This window comes from Arachis ipaensis, chromosome B10, assembly GCF_059453495.1.
Source record: "Arachis ipaensis isolate K30076 ecotype BB chromosome B10, ASM5945349v1, whole genome shotgun sequence".
Classification (NCBI taxonomy): Eukaryota; Viridiplantae; Streptophyta; class Magnoliopsida; order Fabales; family Fabaceae; genus Arachis; species Arachis ipaensis.
In genome coordinates, this window is record NC_142435.1 from 105,660,127 (window position 1) to 105,682,038 (window position 21,912).

The following is a 21,912-nucleotide window of genomic DNA, read 5'->3' on the forward strand; positions in this document are numbered from 1 at the left end:
TAAGGTGTGGAGATCTGCTGTTCCTCATGAATTAATACAAAGTACTATTGTTTTTCTATTCATTTCAAGCTTATTCCGATTCTAAGATATTCATTCTCACTTCAATATGAATGTGATGAACATGACAGTCATCATCATTCCCAACCTATGAACGCGTTCCTGACAACCACTTCCGTTCTACCTTAGATTGAATGAATATCTCTGGGATTCCTTAATCAAAATCTTCGTGGTATAAGTTAGAATCCATGGACGGCCATTCTTGAGATCCGGAAAGTCTAAACCTTGTCTGTGGTATTCCGAGTAGGATCTGGGAAGGGATGGCTGCGACGAGCTTCAAACTCGCAAGTGCTGGGCGTAGTGACAGACGCAAAAGGATCAATGGATCCTATTCCAGTATGATCGAGAACCGACAGATGATTAGCCATGCAGTGACAGCGCATTGGACCATTTTCACTGAGAGGACAGGATGTAGCCATTGACAACGGTGACACCTAACAAACAGCTTGCCATAGAAAGGAGTATGAATGATTGGATGAAGACAATAGGAAAGCAGAGGTTCAGGAGGAACAAGCATCTTCATACGCTTATCTGAAACTCTCACCAATGAATTACATAAGTATCTCTATCTCTAATTTACGTTTTATTTATATTTTAATTATCAAATATCCATAATCATATGAATCTGCCTGACTGAGATTTACAAGATGACCATAGCTTGCTTCAAGCCGACAATCTCCGTGGGATCGACCCTTACTCACGTAAGGTTTATTACTTGGACGACCCAGTGCACTTGCTGGTTAGTTGTGCGAAGTTGTGACAAAGAACTAAGATTATGAACGTGCGTATTAAGTTTTTAGCGCCGTTACCAAGGAATGAACCGTCACGATTTCCGCGCACCAAGTTTTTGGCGCCGTTGCCGGGGATTGTTCGAGTTTGGACAACTGAGGGTTCATCTTGTTGCTCAGATTAGGTAATTTTATTTTAATTTTAAGCCTTTTGTTTTTGTTCTTTTTATTTTCGAAAAATATTCAAAAAAATTTTTTTTTTCTTCTTTTTTGTTTTTTCCAAATAATTTTCAAAAAAAAAAACCAAAAAAAATTAATAAAATCATAAAACCAAAAATAATTTGATGTTTCTTGTTTGAGTCTAGTGTCAACTTTTAAGTTTGGTGTCAATAGCATGTTTTTATAATTTTCTTGCTTTTTTTCGAAAATTCATGCATGTGTTCTTCATGATCTTCAAGTTGTTCTTGATGATTTTCTATGTTTGATCTTTAATTTTTCTTGTTTTGTGTCTTTTCTTATTTTTTCGTATGCATTTTCAATTTGTTAGTGTCTAAAGCTTAAAAATTTCTAAGTTTGGTGTCTTGCATGTTTTCTTTTCTTAAAAATTTTTCAAAAATATGTTCTTGATGTTCATCTTGACATTCGAAGTGTTCTTGGTGTTCATCTTAACATTCATAGTGTTCTTGCATGCATCATTTGTTTTGATCCAAAATTTTCATGCATTGAGTCTTTTTGGTGTTTTTCTCTCTCATCATTAAAAATTCAAAAATAAAAAAAATATCTTTCCCTTTTTCACTCATAAATTTTTGAAAATTTGAGTTGACTTTTTCAAAACGTTTTAAAATTTAGTTGTTTCTTATGAGTCAAATCAAATTTTCAATTTAAAAATTCTATCTTTTTCAAATCTTTTTCATTTTTTTTCTTTCATAATTTCAAAAATTTCAAATTGATTTTCAAAATCTTTTTCTTATTTTTATTTCATATTTTTCAAAATTAATGCTAACAATTAATGTGATTGATTCAAAATTTTTAAGTTTGTTACTTGCCTAGTAAGAAAGGTTCAATCTTTAAACTCTAGACTCATATCTTTTTAGTTTCTTGTTAGTCAAGTAATCAACTTTAATTTCAAAATCAAATCTTTTTAAATTTCTTTTTCAAATCTTTTTTCAATTTAAGTTTCAATCACATCTTTTTCAAAATTTAAATTCAAAATCTTTTCTATTTTCTTATCTCTACAAAATTTGATTTTTAAATCTTTTTCAATTAACCACTTGACTTTTTGTTTGATTCTTATCTTTTTCAAAACTACCTAACTAACTCTCTCTCTCTCTAATTTTTGAAAATCACCTTCCTCTTTTTCAAAATTCCTTTTTAATTAACTAATTGTTTTAACTTTTTATTTAATTTCACTTTTTTTTTAATTTTCGAATTCTTAATTTTAATTTTAATTTTAAAAAAAAATATTTTTATTTTAATTTATTTAATTTGTGAAATTCTCTCCCCCTCATCTCTTTCTAATTATTTTATTTACTTACTAACACTTCTCTTCATCTAAAAATTTGAACCCTCTCTCCCTTTCTGTGTTCGAATTTCTTTTCTTCTTCTACTCACATAAAGGAATCTCTATACTGTGACATAGAGGATTCCTCTTCTTTTCTGTTTTCTTCTTTTTCATATGAGCAGGAACAAGGATAAGAACATTCTTGTTGAAGCGGATCCTGAACCTGAAAGGACTCTGAAGAGGAAGCTAAGGGAAGCTAAAGCACAACTCTCTGGAGAAAATCTGACAGAAATTTTTGAAAAAGAAGGAGACATGGCCGAAAATAATAACAATGCAAGGAAGATGCTTGGTGACTTTACTGCACCTAATTCCAATTTACATGGAAGAAGCATCTCAATCCCTGCCATTAGAGCAAACAATTTTGAGCTGAAACCTCAATTAGTTTCTCTGATGCAACAGAATTGCAAGTTTTATGGACTTCCATCCGAAGATCCCTTTCAGTTCTTAACTGAATTCTTGCGGATCTGTGATACTGTTAAGACCAATGGGGTTGATCCCAAGGTCTACAGGCTTATGCTTTTCCCATTTGCTGTAAGAGACAGAGCTAGAATATGGTTGGACTCTCAACCTAAAGACAGCCTGAACTCTTGGGATAAGCTGGTCACATATTTCTTAGCCAAGTTCTTTCCTTCTCAAAAGCTTAGCAAGCTTAGAGTGGATGTTCAAACCTTCAGACAGAAGGAAGGTGAATCCCTCTATAAAGCTTAGGAGAGATACAAGGAACTGACCAAAAAGTGTCCTTCTGACATGCTTTCAGAATGGACCATCCTGGATATATTCTATGATGGTCTGTCTAAATTATCAAAGATGTCATTGGACCATTCTGCAGGTGGATCCATTCACCTACAGAAAACGCCTGCAGAAGCTCAAGAACTCATTGACATGGTTGCAAATAACCAGTTCATGTACACTTCTGAAAGGAATCCTGTGAGTAATGGAATGCCTATGAGGAAGGGAGTTCTTGAAGTTGATACTCTGAATGCCATATTAGCTCAAAATAAAATATTGACTCAGCAAGTCAATATGATCTTTCAGAGTCTGAATAGATTGAAGGAATCATCCAACAGTACTAAAGAGGCATCTTCTGAAGAAGAAGCTTATGATCCTGAGAACCCTACAATAGTAGAGGTGAATTACATGGGTGAACCCTATGGAAACACCTATAATCCCTCATGGAGAAATCATCCAAATTTCTCATGGAAGGATCAACAAAAGCCTCAACAAGGCTTTAATAATGGTGGAAGAAACAGGTTTAGCAATAGCAAGCCTTTTCCATCATCCACTCAGCAACAGACAGAGAATTCTGAGCAGAATCTATCTAGCTTAGCAAATATAGTCTCTGATCTATCTAAGGCCACTATAAGTTTCATGAATGAAACAAGATCCTCTATTAGAAATTTGGAGGCACAAGTGGGCCAGCTGAGTAAAAGAGTCACTGAAACTCCTCCTAGTACTCTCCCAAGCAATACAGAAGAAAATCCAAAGAGAGAGTGCAACGCCATTGATTTAACCATCATGGCCGAACCTACAAGGGAGGAGGAGGATGTGAATCCTAGTGAGGAAGACCTCCTAGGACGTCCAGTGATCAATAAGGAGTTTCCCTTTGAGGAACCAAAGGAATATCAGGCTTATCTAGAGACCATAGAGATTTCATTGAACCTCCTTCTGCCCTTCATGAGCTCTGATGAGTATTCTTTCTCTGAAGAGGATGAAGAAATTACTGAAGAGCAAGTTGCTAAGTACCTTGGTGCAATCATGAAGCTGAATGCCAAATTATTTGATAATGAGACTTGGGAAGATGAACCTCCCTTGCTCACTAATGAACTGAATGCATTGGATAGGCAGAAATTACCTCAAAAGAAACAGGATCCTGGAAAATTCTTAATACCCTATACCATAGGCACCATGACCTTTGAGAATGCTCTGTGTGACCTGGGGTCAGGAATAAACTTAATGCCACTCTTTGTAATGGAGAAACTTGGGATCTTTGTGGTGCAAGCTGCCAGAATCTCAGTAGAGATGGCAGAAAACTCAAGAAAACAGGCTTATGGACAAGTAGAGGAAGTGTTAGTAAAGGTTGAAGGCCTTTACATCCCTGCTGATTTTATAATCCTAGACACTGGGAAGGAAGAGGATGAATCCATCATCCTTGGAAGACCCTTCCTAGCCACAGCAAGAGCGGCGATTGATGTGGACAGAGGAGAACTAGTGCTTCAACTGAATGAGGACAACCTTGTGTTTAAAACTCAAGGATCTCCTTCTATAACCATGGAGAGGAAGCATGAAAAGCTTCTCTCACTGCAGAGTCAACCAAAGCCCCCACAGTCAAACTCTAAGTTTGGTGTTGGGAGGCCACAACCAAACTCTAAGTTTGGTGTTGAACCCGCACTGTCAAACTCTAAGTTTGGTGTTGGGAGGTCCCAACAATACTCTGAACATCTGTGAGGCTCCATGAGAGCTCACTGTCAAGCTATTGACGTTAAAGAAGCGCTTGTTAGGAGGCAACCCAATGTTATTTAATTATATCTATTTTATTTTCCTTGTGTTATTTTGTATTTTATTAGGTTGATGATCATGTGGAGTCACAAAAACTACTAAAAAATCAAAAGCAAAATGAAAAACAGCATTAAAAATAGCACACCCTGGAGGAGAGCAGTCTGGCGTTTAAATGCCAGAAACAAGCATCTGTCTGGCGTTTAATGCCAGAAACAAGCACCAAGCTGGCGTTAAACGCTAGAAACAGGCTACATTTGGGCGTTTAACGCCAGCAACAAGCAGCAATCTGGCGTTAAACGCCAGGATTGCATAACATAGGCATTTTACACGCCTAATTGGAGCAGGGATGTTAAGTCCTTGACCCCACTTGATCTGTGGATCCCACAGGATCCCCACATCTTCTTCTCTCCTCTTCACTCCTTTTCATAACTCTCTTCCCCAAATACCCTTCACCAATCACCTCAATCACTCTTTCCCATCACCTCTTTACCACTCACATCCATCCTCTCTTCCCCATAAACCCCACCTAGCTTCAAAATTCAAACTATTTTCCCTCCCAAACCCAACCCTAATGGCCGAACCCTAAATCCCATCCCACCCCTATATAAACCCCTCATTCCTTCTTCATTTTCATACAACTCAACCCTTTCTTCTTCCCTTAGCCGAATACACACCTCTCCCCCTCTCCTCCATTCTTTTTCTTCTTCTCCTTCTTTCTTTCTTCTTTTGCTCGGGGACGAGCAAACATTTTAAGTTTGGTGTGGTAAAAGCATAGCTTTTTGTTTTTTCATAACCATTTATGGCACCTAAGGCCAGAGAAACCTCTAGAAAGAGGAAAGGGAAGGCAATTTCTTCTACCTCTGAGTCATGGGAGATGGAGAGATTCATCTCAAAGGTCCATCAAGACCACTTCTATGAAGTTGTGGCCAAGAAGAAAGTGATCCCTGAGGTTCCTTTCAAGCTCAAAAAGAATGAGTATCCAGAGATCCGACATGAGATCCGAAGAAGAGGTTGGCAAGTTCTCACCAACCCCATTCAACAAGTTGGGATCTTAATGGTTCCAGAGTTCTATGCAAACGCATGGATCACTAGGAACCATGATCAAAGTGTGAACCCGAATCCAAAGCATTGGCTCACCATGGTTCGGGGGAAATACTTAGACTTCAGTCCGGAAAATGTAAGGCTAGCGTTCAACTTGCCAATGATGGAAGAGAACGCACGCCCCTACACAAGAAGGGTCAACTTTGATCAAAGGTTGGACCAAGTCCTCATAGACATATGTGAGGAAGGAGCTCAATGGAAATTTGACTCAAGAGGTAAGCCGGTTCAATTAAAAAGGCATGACCTCAAACCAGTGGCTAGGGGATGGCTAGAGTTCATTCAACGCTCAATCATTCCTACTAGTAACTAGTCTGAAGTTACTATAGACCGGGCCATCATGATCCATAGTATCATGATTGGAGAGGAAGTGGAAGTTCATGAGATTATACCTCAAGAACTTTACAAGGTGGCTGACAAATCCTCCACTTGGGCAAGGTTAGCCTTTCCTCACCTCATATGCCACCTCTGCAATTTGGCTGGAATTGACATAGAGGAATACATCCTCATTGAAGAGGACAAGCCCATCACTAAGAAAAGGATGGAGCAAATAAGAGATCATGGACCTCAATAAGAGCATGAGGAAATTTCCCACCATGAAATCCCTGAGATGCCTCAAGGGATGCACTTTCCTCCATAAAACTATTGGGAGCAAATCAACACCTCCCTATGAGAATTAAGTTCCAACATGGGACAACTAAGGGTGGAACACCAAGAGCACTCCATCATCCTTCATGAGATTAGAGAAGATCAAAGAGCTATGAGGGAGGAGCAACAAAGGCAAGAAAGAGACATAGAAGAGCTCAAAAGCACCATTGGTTCTTCAAGAAGAGGAAGACGCCACCCTCACAAAGGTGGACCCGTTCCTTAATCTCCTTGTCCTTATTTTCCTGTTTTTCGTTTACTATGCTTTATGTTTATGTTTGTGTCTTATTACATGATCATTAGTATTTAAGTGTCTATGCCTTAAAGTTATGAATGTCCAATCCATCACCTCTCTTAAATGAAAATTGTTTTAATTACAAAAGAACAAGAAGTACTTGGTTTCGAATTCATCCTTGAAACTAGTTTAATTATTTTGATGTGGTGACAATACTTTTTGTTTTCTGAATGAATGCTTGAACAGTGCATATGTCTTTTGATATTGTGGTTTATGAATGTTAAATATGTTGGCTCTTAAAAGAATGATGAAAGAGGAGAAATGTTATTTGATGATCTGAAAAATCATAAAAATGATTCTTGAAGCAAGAAAAAGCAGTGAATACAAAAGCTTGCAAAAAAAATATGGCAAAAAAAAAAGAGAAAGAAAAAGAAAAAGCAAGCAGAAAAAGCCAAATTTAAACCAAAAGGCATGAGCAAAAAGCCAATAGCCCTTAAAACCAAAAGGCAAGGGTAATAAAAAGGATCCAAGGCTTTGAGCTTCAGTGGATAGGAGGGCCTAAAGGAATAAAATCCTGGCCTAAGCGGCTAAACCAAGCTGTCCCTAACCATGTGCTTGTGGCGTGAAGGTGTCAAGTGAAAACTTGAGACTGAGCGGTTAAAGTCGAGGTCCAAAGCAAAAGAAGAGTGTGCTTAAGAACCATGGACACCTCTAATTGGGGACTTTAGCAAAGCTGAGTCACAATCTGAAAAGGTTCACCCAGTTATGTGTCTGTGGCATTTATGTATCCGGTGGTAATACTGGAAAACAAAGTGCTTAGGGCCACAGCGAAGACTCATAAAGTAGCTGTGTTCAAGAATCAACATACTGAACTAGGAGAATCAATAACACTATCTGAATTCTAAGTTTCTATAGATGCCAATCATTCTGAACTTCAAAGGATAAAGTGAGATGCCAAAACTATTTAAGAGGCAAAAAGCTACAAGTCCCGCTCATCTGATTGGAGCTAAGTTTCATTGATATTTTGGAGTTTATAATATATTCTCTTCTTTTTATCCTATTTGATTTTCAGTTGCTTGGGGACAAGCAACAATTTAAGTTTGGTGTTGTGATGAGCGGATAATTTATACGCTTTTTGGCATTGTTTTTACATAGTTTTTAGTATGATTTAGTTAGTTTTTAGTATATTTTTATTAGTTTTTAAATAAAAATCACATTTCTAGACTTTAATATGAGTTTGTGTGTTTTTCTGTGATTTCAGATAATTTCTGGCTGAAATTGAGGGACTTGAGCAAAAATCAGATTCAGAGGTTGAAAAAGAACTGCAGATGCTGCTGGATTCTAACCTTCCTGCACTCAAAGTGAATTTTCTGGAGCTACAGAACTCCAAATGGCAAAATCTCAATTGCGTTGGAAAGTAGACATCTAGGGCTTTCTAGAAATATATAATAGTCCATACTTTTCTCGAGTTTAGACGACGCAAACTGGCGTTCAACACCAGTTTCATGTTGCATTCTGGAGTTAAACGCCAGAAACAGGTTGCAAAGTGGAGTTAAACGCCAGAAACAGGTTACAAACTGGCGTTCAACTCCAAGAGAAGCCTCTACACGTGTAAAGCTCAACGCTCAGACCAAGCACACACCAAGTGGACCCCAAAAGTGGATTTCTGCATCATTTACTCATTTCTGTAAACCCTAGTAACTAGTCTGATATAAATAGGACCTTTTACTATTATATTAGACATCTTTGATCAGTTTTATGCTATCTTAGACCTTTATGGGAGCTGGCCACTCAGCCATGCCTGGACCTTTTTCTTATGTATTTTCAATGGTAGAGTTTCTACACACCATAGATTAAGGTGTGGAGCTCTGCTGTTCCTCATGAATTAATACAAAGTACTATTGTTTTTCTATTCAATTCAAGCTTATTCTGATTCTAAGATATTCATTCACACTTCAATATGAATGTGATGATCGTGACAGTCATCATCATTTCCAACCTATGAACGCGTGCCTGACAACCACTTCCGTTCTACCTTAGATTGAATGAATATCTCTGGGATTCCTTAATCAGAGTCTTCGTGGTATAAGTTAGAATCCATGGATTGCCATTCTTGAGATCCAGAAAGTTTAAACCTTGTCTGTGGTATTCCGAGTAGGATCTGGGAAGGGATGGCTGCGACGAGCTTCAAACTCGCGAGTGCTGGGGGTAGTGACAGACGCAAAAGGATCAATGGATCCTATTCCAGTATAATCGAGAACCGACAGATGATTAGCCATGTAGTGACAGCGCATTGGACCATTTTCACTGAGAGGATAGGATGTAACCATTGACAATGGTGACACCTAACAAACAGCTTGCCATAGAAAGGAGTATGAATGATTGGATGAAGACAATAGGAAAGCAGAGGTTCAGGAGGAACAATCATCTTCATACGCTTATCTGAAACTCTCACCAATGAATTACATAAGTATCTCTATCTTTAATTTATGTTTTATTTATATTTTAATTATCAAATATCCATAACCATATGAATCTGCCTGACTGAGATTTGCAAGATGACCATAGCTTGCTTCAAGCCGACAATCTCTGTGGGTTTGACCCTTACTTACGTAAGGTATATTACTTGGACGACCCAGTGCACTTGCTGGTTAGTTGTGCGAAGTTGTGACAAAGAACTAAGATTATGTACGTGCGTATTAAGTTTTCAGCGCCGTTACCAAGGAATGAACCGTCACGATTTCTACGCACCAGTGGTCAAGAAAAGCACAACCAAAAAGAAAGTGAAACAACTCTTACTACTTCAAGGTGACAATCAATAGAAAGGACCCCTGAAGCTTATACTTGAAAGAACCCTCAAAGATCTAAGAGCTCTTTATGACATTCAAACATTCATACATGTGTTGAACACTTAATCCTACCCTTAGTTATGTTGCATTCATTCAAAGGCCAAGGTCTCAAATTATAAAAAGCCTACTCACATTGATTTGCTTGGGACAAGCAAAGCTTAAGTTTGGTGTTGTGATGACTTGCATCATCTACCCTTCTTTCTTGCATAAAGAGGACCATAAAAGAGCATAAATCTCAATTGATCATTGCATGAATTAATTGATGAATATTATGGTACATTGCTTTGAGATGAGTTGTGCTAAATTTCAGGTGAAAAAGACATCAAAAATGGGAAGAAAAGCAAAAAAGAAGCTGGGCGTGCACGTCAAGAATTTGACAAATTAGTGACGAATTTTTGTGAGAAATATTTTTTGTCACTAATCCGTCACTAACTTGCGAGGAATTAGTGACGCACTAACGACAAAATTAATGAGCGGTCACAAAATATCCGAACTTGAGAAAAACGATTGATTAGCGAGAGATTTACGAGTAAGTTTGTTTCCGCAGATTGACTTTTGTAGCTAAAAAAAGAGCGAGGAAAATTTTCTCGCTAATTTCTCGCAAATTAATTAGCGACTGACAATATTCTAGCAAATCAGTCACTTAGGAGTTCAATCGAATAAAAGTAAAGTAGCGAGGGATATTATTGTCACTATTCCGTCGCAAGTGTTTGCTATACAATTAGCGAGAAACAATTCACTCACTAGTTTGTCGCTAAATAAACTTTGTGTGAAAAGGTTAACTAGTGAGGAACAATGTCCCTAGCTAATCTGTCACAAAGACTTGAAATGCATTCTGCGATGGACAAATTCATAGCTAATTTGTCGCTAAAGTTTTTATTTTTAGCGAGCAATTCGTTTCTCGCTAATTTGTCGCATAATATTGTAAAATTTAAAATTAGGGTAGCGACAGAAAATAGTCGTCGCTAACTCGTCGCAACGGATATATCATTCAGCTAGGAAAGTGTTCCTTGCTAATTAGTCGCTAAAGTGAAAATACGGATATTCAGAGGATAATTCTCAAGCATTCACAGGGGCGTGGCACCCTGGCGTGCCACGCTAGAACAAAGTTCCAGAGAAGCAACAATGGAGGACACTAAAGGGGCATGGCACGCCTAAACCATCACCTACTGTGGGTGTTGATGAGAGGACTTTTGTGTGGTTTAGAATTCACAATAAGTCTTGTTGTAATATAGTTTCCAAACCAATCAATAATCCTTTCATACAAAAATTTGTTTGTCACAAGTAACAAACCCTTAACTTTATAAACCGAAGTATTGAACCTCGGGTCGTTCTCCCTAGGAATTGCAATAAAATGTCTTGTTATTGGTTATGGAGTATGTTTGGGGTTTTTGAAATAAGAGACATGAAATTTAAATGGCAATGAAATAAACTAACAACTAAAAAGGTCTTGGCAAGGTTTGGTGGTCAAGGATCTCTATCCTTATTACTAACCACAACATGAGAATTGGCAAGGACCAACCCCACTAAGTTAACCTGTAACTAATAGTAGAGGAAAGTCAAGTGAGCTATGTCAATCCAAGACCATAAGTCCTAGTTCTCCACCAAATCAATTAGTGAGATCTAGCGTTAATGGCTCCCAATCGTCAATCACTTAGACATTAGTAACTCAAGAGTTCCTTAGTTACCTTCCCAAGCCAAGAGCATAAAATTCTTCTCTAAAATCCAACCAAGCATTTTATTAAATACTTGGAAGGCATAAAAAAGAAAACATAGTAAAATTACAAGGAATGTAAATCTACACTACTCAATTGCAAGGAATTAAACAACAACAAATCAAATGAACAATAAAGGAACATGAAAACATAAATTGCATTAAAGAAAAATAGAAGAACAAAAGTGCATCAACATAAAAGTAAAGAATTACATGAATTAAATGCTAAACTAGAGAGAGGAAATGTAGAAGAAGAAGAATTGAAAAAGGAAAACTAAATCTAAGCATGAAATTAACCTAGATCTAAGAATTCCTAATCTAGATCTAACCTACTCCTAATTCTAGAGAGAAGAGAGAGCTTCTCTCTCTAAAACTAACTTTTCCTCCAAAAATTAAACTAAACTAAACTAATGTGTGAAAGTATGTTAATTTCCCTTCAATCCTTGCTTTTCCATGATTTCTCCATTTTGCATGCTTTCTTCTCCATTCCTTTGATCCATTCCTAGCCTTTCCAATCTGAAATCACTTAACAAACAAATCAAGGCATCTAGTGGAATCAAAGGTGAACCAAGATTAAATAATTAAGGGCCTAGAAAGCATGTTTTCACACTCAAGCACAAATTAGAAGACAATCATGAAACCATGCTATTTCATTGAATAAATTTGGATAAAAGGTGATAAAACCCCCTAAAATCAATACAAGATAAACCCTACAAATGGGGTTTATCAACCTCCCCACACTTAAACCAAGCATGTCCTCATGCTTAGACCAAGAAGGAAGCAAAGGGTATCAACATTTATTCAATAAAATCTAACTAAATGCACCCTACCTATATGCAACTATCTACATGAATGAAATTGCTTGGTTAAAATAAATCAATTTCCAAGAAGCATATATGCACAAGGGCTAATGACTAGCAAGTCTAATTCACAATTGAATTTGAGTTATTAAATATTTTTACAAACTTGCATGAAAGGAGATGATCATGGGTGAAAACATGTAATTGAGCATCAAACCCTCACCGGATGTGTTTGCACTCTCTTCACTCAAGTGTTTAGGGTTGATTCACTAAATTCTCCCCTAATGATGTTTTCCAAGATTTGTTTTTCTTCTAACAATCAACATTTATTCAATGCATGCATACAAGTATCATGAGGTCTTTTCATAGGTTGTAATGGGGCTAGGGTCAAGGTAAGGATGCATATTTGGTCAAGTGAGCTTAAAATTTGAATCTTTGATAAGCTTAAACTTCCCACCTAACCTATGACATCCTATACAATTTTAAAGCTAACCTAACTACCCATTTTCTCACTTTTTCACATACTCATGCGTTTCCTTTTCATTTCACAACTCATATGCATTGATCTTTATTGAACTTTACTTTACTTTGGGGCATTTTGTTTCCTTTTTATTTCTTTCTTTTCTTCTTTTTTTTCTTTCTTTTTCTATTTTTTTTCTTCTTTTTCTTTTCTTTCTTTTTGTTTCTTTTCCTTTTTCTTTTGTTTTTCTCATTTTTTTTCCTTTCAAACTATATACATGAACATCAATGCATAAGGTCTATACATTCATTAGAAATGAGCATGTACCCAATTCCCAATATTTACAATAAAAATATAAAACTCCCCTTTTATTCCCCCAATGTCCCAAGTTTTCCCACACTTGAATGATATACACTCACTAGCCTAAGCCAATCAAAGATCCAAATAAGAACTTTTATTGTTTTTCACTTTAAGGCTTGTAATGTGCTAAATTAAAGAACAAAGTGGGTTAAGCGTAGGCTCAAATTGGCTAACAATAGAATATAAAAGGTAAGGCTCTTTGGGTAAGTAAGCTAAATGAAATGATGGCCTCAATCATATAAATGGATGAATACACAAAATAATGGACATAAAGAATCAAACAAATCAAAGATTACAATCATAGAAAGAGAATGATGTACACAAGAAGGAAAAATAAGTGGTTATAAGATGTAACCACACCATTAGGCTCAAATCTCACAAGCTTGTGTTCTTAGCTCAAAACATGTTCCACAATATATGTAATTCAAGCAAGTTTTAATGAAAATTTTTCACTCAAATCAATTGGTGTCCTATAGATAGAAATCTTGAAAATTTTCATTATTTTGACTAAGCTTATTATGTATATGTATGCAAAAATAAGAAAATGCAACAAAAATCCTAAAAACCTAAAAGTATGAAATGCAAAAGTGTTGGGATTATAAATTTGTCACCCAAAATTGCCGAACGGTCGGACAACCTCCCCACACTTAAAAGTTTGCACCGTCCTCGGTGCATTCAAAGATGAGCAAGGGGGTACGGCGACTCTCTGGATTGCTACCTTCAGCTGGTAGATCAACCGGTTGTTGCGTGTCCTTTCTTCCGCTTCCATTTTTGCTTGTGGTGCATCATTCATGAAAAACAAAAATATAACAAAAGCAAGGAAGCATACATTGTTGGAATGAGGAAATAATCACTAGAATTGAGTGAGTGAATTAGTGTGACAGTAATGACAAATGAGTGTGTGAATTCTAAATTAGGCGCCGTTTAGAACACACACTAGCACAAAAGGCGATGTCACAAAAGAAGCATGCATTTCACTTATCCTAGTGTGCTTGAGATGCTTTAAGTAAACTTGTAAGGTAAAACAAGCATTAAAGAAGCATGAAAGCATTCAAGCTAAAAGCATATGGATGCATATAATCATGAAACACAATGCATTAAGATAAATGCTCAACATCCAATATCAAGAAATTGCCAAATCAAGGGAAGGGTTTGAAATTACATGGTGGCCAAAACATGCAATTCAAGAAGAGTTACAAGCTCGAAGGCAGTTCTCATCACTTGGTATTCTTAAAAGGTAAGCATGAAAAACTCAAAACCAAGTAGCAAAATATAACCTCAATAATAGAATCCAACAAAGATTATAAACATAATGATGTTAAGATAACATCCCTTTTTAACACTCAGCAGTAATTAATGGTAAAAGAGAATAGCAATCCAACACTTACAATGAAAAGGAGAAAATGAAATGAAAACTAACTAAAACTAACTAATCAACTAACTAACTAACTGATTAGTTAACTAACTGACTAATTAACTAACTAACTAAAAAATTAGCTAACTAAAATAAATGGTTATCAATGGTGTTTGGGGGTGTTGGATGAGGGGTAGAAGAAGGGAAGAAGAAAGAAGAAGGAAAGAAATAGAAAGAGGAGAAGAAAAGAAATGTGTTGAAGGAGAGACATCCGCGCATACGCGCGCATGGCGTGCGCGCGCAGATGGTGGTGTAATGGATGCGACGCGTACGCGTACATGGTGCATCCACGTCGATGGCTTATTTCGAGAGTGACGCGTACGCGTCATGTGCGCGTACGCGCGAGTTGGTTTGTGCGAAAGGCACAATGCGCGTGCAACGTTCGCACAACTCAGGTTTTTGGCTTGGGGTGGAATTTCTCAATCCACGCGTACGCGTACATGGCGCGTGCGCGCGGATAGGTGAAAATGCTTGATGCACGCGTACGCGCGCAGTGCGCGTATGCGCGAATGGTGCTCTGTTTTTTTTTTTCAAATTTTTTTCTATGTTTTTGCACCAATCCAAGCATTCCAAACCTCTAAACAACTATCAAAACACCTTAAAACCTTATTTAACATACTAAACTACCAATTATACTCAACAAACTCAACAAAACATAAAATTAAACTAATTACCAATATGTACAAAAAGAGAAAGTGAAAAGATATTTCCATGGTGGGGTGTCTTCCACCTAGCACTTTTGTTTATTATCCTTAAGTTGGACTTATGGGGAGCTCCGTCAAGGTGGCTTGTGCTTGAAGCCATCCTTGAACATCCACCAACGCTTGCATTTCCAATGAGCTCCATTCTTCAAGTTCAATTCTCCCAAGCTTTGATGGAGTTCTTCATAGACTATGGGCTCCCAAAGTTGATCCTCATGTATGCCGGGATCCCATATCTTGTTTCTACACCCATCTTCATGTTGATCATCATTATTCCATTCGGGTGGCATAATCTTGGAATTCTCATTCAAGTGACCAAACATCATCTTAGACCCAAACAATCTAGTTCTACAACAACCCTTGCTATTAAGTTTTGGGCATGCAACCATCATGAACTTTGATTTACATTGCCAACCACTAACCATCTTCCTTTTGCTCTTAAAGCCACAAATATATCTAAGTTGACCATCCGTTCCAAGCAAACCATATTCAAGGGGAATAATAAAGCTCAAGTATAAGGAATTTACCCACTTGAATGAAAGAATGGATGGTGGTGACTTGGGGAGAGGTGTTTCCAATGTCTTTGCAAGCTCTACTCCTTTGTGCTTTTCCTTGATTATTTCCACCTCTTTACAAACTTCTTCCTTCTCAATCCTTTGTTCATCAATTTCATCTAACTCTTCTCCTTCACTCAAATCATAAATAGGAGGAAGAGAGAAATCTACCTCTACATTGCTTTCTATCTTATTGGGAGAAGGTTCTTTAAATTCAAAGGATTCACCACCAAGAAGGTTGGATGCATGATCTTCATCACCAAGGAAACTCAATTCTTGCTCCACTCCTTCCAAGTCTTCACTCAAAAATTGTTTTGGAGGTTGTGCACTCTCCTCCTCAACATCAAATTCAATCCTCTTGGGGGGATTTTCTATGATTTTAGCTTCCCATGGAGGTTCCGTATCTCCTAAGTCTTCAACCACTTCTTCCTCTTCATCAATAATCATAGGCTTCTCCAATTGCTCTAATACAAAATAACATCCCTCACTTTTCACCGGAGTTTCCAATCTCTCCTTCATGTTATGCTTTTCAATTAATTCTCCACATGTGACCATGGGAGTACTTTGAGTGCTCAAGTATTGGGAGGCTAAAATGCTTACTACCTTAGTCAAAGTAGCCACAAATTCTAGTGTCTCCCTTCGCATTTCTCCTTGCCCTTGAAGTATAAGGCTAAGGATTTCATCCATTGAGAATTGAGGTGGATAGGAGGGTTCAATGTCTTGGAGAATGGGTTCATAATAGGAAGGTGGTTCTTCTTGGTAAGGGCATGGTGGTGTATATTGAGGTGGTTCTTGGGAGTATGGGCATTGGAATGGTGGTTCCATGTATAGCTCATGTGGTTCAAAAGGTGATTGGTATGGTGGATATGAGTCAAGGTCATATGGAGGTGTTTGGTGAAAATAGGCTTGTGAGTATAGTTGAGGTTCATGTTGAGGATATGATTCATAGGCATATGGCGGTGGTTCTTGAAAGTCACAAGGGGATTCACCATAGCCATTGGATTGATACGCATCATAGAATGGCTCTTCTTCATAGTGCATTGGTGGAGGTTGTTGCCATGAAGATTGATCATATGCATATGGCTTCTCCCACCTTTGATGGTCCCATCCTTGATACACATCCTCGTTGAAGCTCTCATTTCCTACAACATAGTTAGAACCAAACTCATAGCCAAGGTGAGAATTCATGATAGCAAGAGAAAAGGAAAATAAACTCAAATAAGAAATAAAGAAAACCAAATCCTAAAACTAGCAAGAGCTAACAAAAGCAAACATGTTCACACTATTTACATATATACAATAACCAATAACACAACACCATTACAATTCTCCGGTAACGGTGCCATTTTGGTGAGAGGACTCTTGTGTGGTTTAGAATTCACAATAAGTCTCGTTGTAATATAGTTTCCAAACCAATCAATAATCCTTTCATACAAAATTTGTTTGTCACAAGTAACAAATCCCTAAATTTATAAACCGAAGTATTGAACCTCGGGTCGTTCTCCCTAAGAATTGCAATAAAATGTCTTGTTATTGGTTATGGAGTATGTTTGGGGTTTTTGGAATAAGAGACATGAAATGTAAATGGCAATGAAATAAACTAACAACTAAAAAGGTCTTGGTAAGGTTTGGTGGTCAAGGATCTCTATCCTTATCACTAACCACAACATGAGAATTGGCAAGGACCAACCCCACTAAGTTAACCCCTAAGTAATAGTGGAGGAAACACTACAAGAAAAATTACTTTTAGCGGCCATTTATTTTGCTTTTAGCGGCAATAAAAATAGCCGCTAACATATTTACCGGCAATTAGACATTAGCCGTCTTATGCTCTGTTGCTAAAAGGTTTTAGCAGCAATTATAATATTTGCCGGTAAAGACTTTTTTGATGGCCGCAAAAAGTATGTAATTTTTAGCGGCCATTTTCTTGGCAATTTATATGGCCACCAAAAGTAATTCTAAAATTGTAATGTTATTCATTTTTAGCGGCCATTACTATTGCCGCCAAAACCCATTTTACCGGCAATTTATATAGCCACTAAAAATAATTCTAAAATTGTAATGTTACTTACTTTTACCGGCCATTACTATTGCCGCTAAAATTTTAAGACTTTTTTTAGTTATATTATACTCATTTTCTTAAAAGCAACAAATTACCTTTTTTTTAGAGTCTCAATTGTTTTTGCTAACAATTATTATCGTTATGCATAATATAAATATACTGAAATTAATTACTACAAAATGAGATATTTTATTAAACTCAAAATTTTGATACACAAATTTCTCTTGAAAAATAATAAATTATGTTACAAATCTAAACAACAAAAAATACTATAAGTCTGTAAACTCAAAATGAGCTTCCTGCAGGATTGCTATGTCCCCTTCTATCTCAAAATGAGCTTCCTACAGGAGTGACCTGAATGCCAGAATCAAACTGGTCGGTCCATTGAGGAGGAAGCTGCAATAAATAAGTCCAAAAAGAAAAGAAAGATTGGAATGAATCAATCAATCATGAGATAGGTACACATAAACAATAGAAGCAAGATTTAAATGGTGGGTTATGTTTTGTTTGAAGCTAAAAGCAAAGAAAGAATAATAAGTAAGAGAGAGAGAGAGAGAGAGTTAAGAGAGGTACACCATCAAAAGAGCTCTGCCAGTAGTTGGAGATATTAGGCTCACCATTTCAAAACTTTTCCTGAGCATTTGACGTGTCTCTGCAAAACTTAAAGCATCATCTTGGGGAAAACAAGTTCATCCACCTCCATGGAACTAGATGATCTTTGCAATACTGACGATAATTAACCATGTCAGAAACTTTAACATCATGGATGAACAGCAACAATTAAAGATATGAATATCTAATAAAACAGTGACCAATAAGGATATGAATATCTAATGAACAACAAACAAGAACTTGCATTGAGATGTATCTATCTCATTGACCATCTATATAGCCATAGTATTATAGCATGTAGCATATATGTATGTAGCTAAATTTTTATTATAGTGAAGGAAATTCATTGTATTCCAATAGAAAGACAAGAAATTAAATTAGGAATAGGAAGGTGATTGATGAAGGAGACTTGTTAGGGCAAGAATAATTAAATTAGGATTGAAAAAAATGTATAAAAGACAATTTTTACAAGAACGGTACCTTTGATTCCCCATTGACACCATTGTCTCTTGTCCAATTCATATGGAATCTTTCAAGCCTTCTCAACTACCAAAGCAAGTAATAACAAAAACACACTGACTCTCAAAACATACCATCATTATATTCTAATGGATTTTCAAAATCAACCCATTATATTTTTTTTATAATTACTATTAGTTAGGTAGCCAACACATGGTTTGGCTCATATTGTAGGGAAGTCAATTATAGTGTAAGAACTGAGAAGCTAAGCATGCATTATGCATATATATGTGACATTATTAAATGCACGCACCTCAACATTATAAACCTGAGGACTGAGCTTAACACTGCAGCTTCCTCTGTTTTCACTCTTTAATAATACTATACTAATAACAAACACCATCTTGCACTATTAATCACTCTCTCTCTCTTTCATGACCAATATGCAATAACTTGTTGGAACCTATTAAACACACTTGTCAAATTCAAATAAAAGAAACAATTAGTAAATCTCTAAATATAAAGTCACTCAAATTATACTCATCTAAGCAGTTCTTAATACATTAGTCAGTGATATTTAAGTGATTATTCATGTGCAGATCTCTTCAAGTTAAAAACACAAAGAAAACTGCATCTGAGCTGCAATGTAGCAAGAATGTGAAGGTAATTTTCTAATCTACCAAGAAAGAAAAATGGTAGAGAAATGAGTCTAGCTATCATGCAATAGACCTGCTCATATAATCTCATAAGCCATCTGATACTAATACTATAAACTCTGCATCTGAGCCAAGATCTACTTGATAAATATCAGGGTATGCAACAACTAAATCATTTTTAAGCCGTAGCCTGGAAGATAAGGAATTCAAAGTTGTCACAATTCATCTAAAGTTGTAATTGAGGAATAAGGAAAACACACCCATCCACCAAGAAGCTATCGGTGCAGCAATCTTTTTTAAAATGGTGACACCAAATAAAAATGAAAGGTAAAAAATATTCACATTAAATAGTCAAAATGCTAAAGACTGATATATTGACAGTAGAGATATAGTTTGTCAAAATTCTTGTATCGAGACTTCGGAAGATCCATTCTCATTCCTTCAATCATGTCTTTGAAAGGTTGTGTTGAAGCAAAGAAAAAAATTGGAAAAATAAGTCCTCAAAGCTAGCTTGAGATGTGAACTTTGTTGCGGATGAAAGAATATAATGCAAGTAGAGTTAATCCTCATATATATAACAACAAATCTAATCTCACATAACCATAATAAACATTTCACCAACCAATCATAATCTTATATGCCTGAAAGCAATAATATAACCCCCTATATATATACACACACTTGTCTCCACCAATCCAACACACTCATTCCAATCATCACATAACACAATTCTTCAAAGAGTGTATCTATCTCTAAACACTAAAGGCTAATAATTGAATAAGCAACTGAATATAAAAAGATGAAGAAGCAGGAGGTAACAGGATTGTACCTTGTCTTGCTAGTGTTGTGCTGCACCATCATTCAGGCATTTTCACAAACACCTGCAGTGTCCCCAAAACCAGCTCAAAAAGCAGCAGCATCACCACCAAAGGCAACTACAAAAAAAGCACCGTCACCAAAGCCATTAGTGCCAACATTGCCACATTCACCAGACTCATCAGATGCAACACCAGAAGACATCACAAAGATTATACAATTTATTACTATTATATTCTAATTCCAATTTTCCTGAGTCCCTCACAATCGCAAATTTGAAATCCTACAACATTTGCACAATTAACACAATTGTTCACAAATATCAGCAGTAGAATCTTCAAATTTAAAAGCTAAAAAGAAATTGCTGATAAATAAAATAGAGAAATAGAGAGGAGAAAAATGCCAATGTTAGAGTTTCGGACTTGAAATATAATTATCACAAAAAAAAACTAAAGAGAATGCAAACACTTAAACACCAGAATTAGAAGCATGAAGAACGGAGCAATATAGGATAAACTTCAAACATTTGAACCAAAATCCAAGTATAAACAGAGCACGCAAGCAAGAACAGCACAAGCAAGCAAGAACGGAGAAGACAGAACAAACAAAAAATTAGGATTTGGAACACAAAGCAAGCAAGAACGGAAGAGGAGCCTTTGCTCGATTCTAGAAGCCTTTGTAACTGCAACAGCGATGCCGACGGCGACGATTCAGAGTTTCGGCGGTGAGCTCTCTCTTTTATCTGTGTTTCACGCAATCTGTCTTTCCATTTGTTAATTGGCCAATTGTTACGGAAATAATGTTTTAGTAAAAATACTAGTTGCCATAACACTATAGCCACTAAAATTTCTAACTAAGAGTATCTTTTATGTAATTTTTTAGTGGCAATAATGATAATTGCCATAAAAACATAACTTAAATAAAATAAACAGCAGCCATTAAGCTATTGCCGCTAAAAGTTAGTCGCTAAAACTATTTTTTTTAGTAGTGAAAGTCAAGTGAGCTATGTCAATCCAAGACCATAAGTCCTAGTTCTCCACCAAATCAATTAGTGAGATCTAGCGTTAATGGCTCCCAATCGTCAATCACTTGGACATTAGTAACTCAAGAGTTCCTAAGTTACCTTCCCAAGCCAAGAGCATAAAATTCTACTCTAAAATCCAACCAAGCATTTTATCAAATACTTAAAAGGCATAAAAAGGAAAACATAGTAAAATTGAAAGGAATGTAAATCTATACTACTCAATTGCAAGGAATTAAACGACAACAAATCAAATGAACAATAAAGGAACATGAAAACATAAATTGCATTAAAGAAAAATGGAAGAACAAAAGTGCATCAACATAAAAGTAAAGAATTACATGAATTAAATGCTAAACTAGAGAGAGGAAATGTAGAAGAAGAAGAATTGATAAAGGAAAAGTAAATCTAAGCATGAAAATAACCTAGATCTAAGAATTCCTAATCTAGATCTAACCTATTCCTAATTCTAGAGAGAAGAGAGAGCTTCTCTTTCTAAAACTAACTTTCCCTCCAAAAATTAAACTAAACTAAACTAATGTGTGAAAGTATGTTAATTCCCCCTCAATCCTTGGCTTAAATAGCATCAGAAATGAGTTGGATTTGGGCCTGGA

The 21,912-nt window shown here is 36.4% G+C and overlaps 1 non-coding gene across 1 annotated transcript; it reads right to left on the reverse strand.

Annotated features, from left to right (window-relative positions):
• Positions 1-2,991: 2,991 nt before the first annotated feature.
• LOC148581190 (small nucleolar RNA R71) lies at positions 2,992-3,099 on the reverse strand. The gene has a single exon (XR_015896184.1). It is a non-coding gene; the product is annotated as a small nucleolar RNA R71 (small nucleolar RNA).
• Positions 3,100-21,912: the final 18,813 nt, after the last annotated feature.